At 46.6% G+C, this 3,929-nt stretch overlaps 1 pseudogene; it reads right to left on the minus strand.

Moving 5' to 3' along the window:
* Nucleotides 1-270: 270 nt before the first annotated feature.
* On the minus strand, nt 271-3,929 carry LOC111762113 (carboxymethylenebutenolidase homolog; annotated as a pseudogene).

Below are 3,929 nucleotides of genomic sequence, written 5' to 3' on the forward strand. Positions count from 1 at the left end.
AGGATATGCTCAGGTAAAAATCAGGAAGACTGTCAGGAAGGTTTTTACTGATATTTCTGATAGTACTCAATCATTCAACTTCTTTAGGTCTTGACCTATTATTTTTAAAGTTTATGTATATGTGCATTTAAATCATTTTAAATGCTATTTTCTAAGGAATTTGTGTTTCAAATAATATAATGCATTTTATGATTCTTTGATATATTTTATATAATTTGAAAATAAATTGACACTAAGTATTTCAAGCGAATTTTTTGGTGGAAACTCGTTTCAGGAAACTTGCATTTGGCCACTACTAAATGTACTGGTCCACTCAATCAGATTCCTTATTACCTCCTCAACATAGCGCTTGGCTGCAGGTGAACAATCCTCTCTTTCAACGCACAAACACCTGAGTTTGTCCAGAAAATGTTTTAATTTGATATTCAAATTTGCCATGTTCTTTCAACTTCTCAGTCAGCAAAGAGAATTAAGAGAAATATCTCTCTCTCTCATATGCATACACAGGCACATACATACACACAGAAACAGACTGAGAGAAACCACAGCATCATTTTTCAGCAAAAAACAAAACAAGACAAAAAACAACGTGGGTTTCTTTAAACAGTGTATGCCTTCAGAATCCTTGACAACGCCATAGACAGACACCTCTGCCCTGAATTCCAAGTATTCCATCATCACGTGGTGGGCAGCAATGCCACCCCAGCAGAACCCCATGATGCTGAATTTCTGGGCATGGCACTGTGGTTTCAGATACTTCGAGAGAGCAACAACCTCTCCACCCCGCTTCCTGAGGTTTCTTGTCCGCCCCCTTGAGGAAGGTGGACTAGCCATCAGAGCAAGCCATGCTCACCTCCTGCAAAGGAGTCTGGAGGGACTGTCACGTGAGCCCTAGACTTGATATTTATCAGTTGCCTGCAGAATAGATCTTGAATGACAGTCACACTTTTGTGGTGTCAACGGGGGATTTGCTGACATACCCTTGATGTGCTTCACTTGGACTTCCCTCTCCATCCCTCCCTCTCTAGCTTCCGGCCAATGTCACCAAGACGAGGACGAGCTCCAGCTTCCTTAGCCAGAGCGGGTATTTAATGACTGAGCTTGTCCCCAAGGTCAGCGTGCGGAGGACGGGGCTCTGCGATCAGCGTGCGGAGGACGGGGCTCTGCGATCACGTGCCCGCCTTGGGCCATAAAACAGCCCCCCACCCACGCGCAGAGGTAACCGAGAGGACAGTGCCCGGAGCGGGGTAGTGTGTGTGGGGGGAGGCACCTCCTTACAGGAAGTGAACGTGGGACACGCGTGGCAGTGCCAGCAGGGACTGTGCCCGGTCGGGAAGGTCTGGGAGGCTGGGCCATGAGGTTGGGGGTGGGTCGACGCAGGTGGGTGGGGAGTGTGGGCCGGGAAGACTGGGGGCAGGGGGGCAGAGAGGAGGGGCAGGGGCGGAGGCCTGGAGGGAGGGAGCAGAGAAGGGAGGGGGGCCGCGAGGGAGTGGGGAGAGACCCGGGGATGGAGGGGGAAGGCTCTGATTGAGTTTTAATTATTCAGTGAATGTTAACGAAGTCTTCCAGTCCCGATGACGTTATGGTCTTGTAGAAATGTTCTTAGGAGATGCATGCTTAGATGCTGAAGCCTGTAGGGACTGCAACTCTTTCCAGTAGTTTAGAAAAACGAAACAAATCTATCTGTACGTCTACCTATAGCTATCTATTTCTCTAGATAAAGAAAGAGAACGCAAGAGTGCTAAAGCAAACAAAAAACAAAACTGTGGAGAAATGAATCTAGGTGAAGGGTGTATGAGTATTCCTTTTACTATTCTTGCAACTTTTTTGTAGTGTTGAAATTTTTCAAAATAAAAAAGTGAAAAACAAAGAAACTCCCCCTCAGTCATCCCCATATGTTGCTCCAGCTGTCATCCTCACCTTAATGCACAGCAAAGATTCTTTGGAGGAGTCTGGGCTCACTCTCCCTATGTACTCAGCCAGTGCTGTGGTGGCAAATGTTTATCAACTGGCTCTCCAAACCAACTAACCAACTAAAAAGGTCCTGATTTCTAGTGTTTGCCAATTTCTGTGGTGTAAATACTCCCACCGTGGCCGATTTCAAACTATCAAGGTAACATCATTGAACATGGAATTGAGAAGAGATGCCGCTACACACCATCAAATAAGTGTTTCCATCACACAGAGACGAGAGATGTAAAAAACAAACAAACAAAAAAAATGCCCTTCTGGGAAGTGGACTAGGCCCAGTAGTTAGGGCGTCCGTCTACCACATGGGAGGTCCGCGGTTCACACCCCGGGCCTCCTTGACCGTGTGGAGCTGGCCCATGCGCAATGCTGATGTGCACAAGGAGTGCCCTGCCACGCAGGGGTGTCCCCACATAGGGGAGCCCCATGTGCAAGGAGTGCTCCCCGTAAGGAGAGCCACCCAGTGTGAAAGAAAGTGCAGCCTGCCCAGGAATGGCGCTGCACACACGGAGAGCTGACACAACAAGATGACGCAACAAAAAGAAACACAGATTCCTGTGCCGCTGACAACAGAAGCGGACAAAGAAGAACATGCAGCAGACAGACACAGAGAACAGACAACTGGGGCAGGGCGAGGGGGAGGGAGAGAAAAAAAATCTTAAAAAAAAATCCTCAAGAGCATAGATAATAGCAATGTGTAAAAATTAATTAGAAAGTCATGACTTTTGAGTATTTATTAACATTGTTTTAATATAATCTCTCTGACCATAAATTTATACAATTAATTTCTAACTAATGGTTACTTTTAACACCTGGCTCTAAAATTCCTGAATATTTTACCACTGGTTCTCGTGAGTTGGTACAAGCTGGATGCAGCACATCTCTGTAAAAACCTCTGGCTTCCACCCTCACCACTCCACAAGAGCCCAGATTTCTGGCTCCTCATCAGTGACTCCATATTGCAATGTAAAGGACGATGGACATGGTTCTGTTTGTGCCTTGCCCGAACTCTGCAGCATTCAGCACTGCTGACCCTACCTGTCTTCTCAAACTGCCCTCCAGGCCCTCTTCCTACTTTTTTTGTTTTTATTTTTATTTACGTTTTGGAGCTACCAGGGCTGGAGATTGAACCTGGGACCTTGTATCTGGGAAGCTGGTGCTCAACCACTGAGCTGCACTAGCTCTCCTCTCTTTCTACTTTTTGACCAGTCCTGCCCAGTCTTCCTTAGCAGCTCTTCTTCCTCCACTTTATCTTTGGACCTTTGATATGCCCATTTGACACACTTCCCTGGATTCCCTTGTCCAGTGGCTTCAACCACAACTAAGAAGTTGTATTTTTAGCTCAGACCTTCATCTCATCAACAAACCAGTGTATACTCAAATGTCAGAGTGGAAGCCCTCATCCCTTATTTCCACTCCAAGATGGAGCTCCTGAAGGACGATGATGGCAGGTTTGCCCAATGCTGAAGCCAGAAAACTTGGTTCCCTGGTGCCAAGCTGCTTTTCCTTCAAGGAATGAAGTTCCATACGCTCATTCCACAGTTTTATAATACAAAAGTCTTCAACAATACAGCAAGTGCAACATACATTAACTCCCCCATGGGATAAACAGCCTCCCCTCTCCCCATAGGAGCTAAATCTTGGATTACATGGTCTTGTCAAATTACCGCCATTTGGTAGTGTCATCTCTAAATGGAAAATAGTGCCTGGGTGCAGAAATGACAAAGGCCTGAGCTTCTTCAGGGCAAGGTAGTGCCAGTTCACACTGACTTGATAAAGGAATGGCAAACACCCAGCCTGGTAGGCTTCCCTGTCCTGTCCTGGACCTCAACCAAGAGGCTCCTTCTGCAAGTGCTGCAACAGTTGGCTCATCCACTCTTGCTCCTGGAGAAACTCACTTGCCATTTTCTTGCGTACTCACAAAAGGTGAAAGGCACTTCCTGGGGCTGGTGTCCAACCAT

The sequence above is a fragment of the Dasypus novemcinctus genome, chromosome 19, assembly GCF_030445035.2.
Source record: "Dasypus novemcinctus isolate mDasNov1 chromosome 19, mDasNov1.1.hap2, whole genome shotgun sequence".
Classification (NCBI taxonomy): domain Eukaryota; kingdom Metazoa; phylum Chordata; class Mammalia; order Cingulata; family Dasypodidae; genus Dasypus; species Dasypus novemcinctus.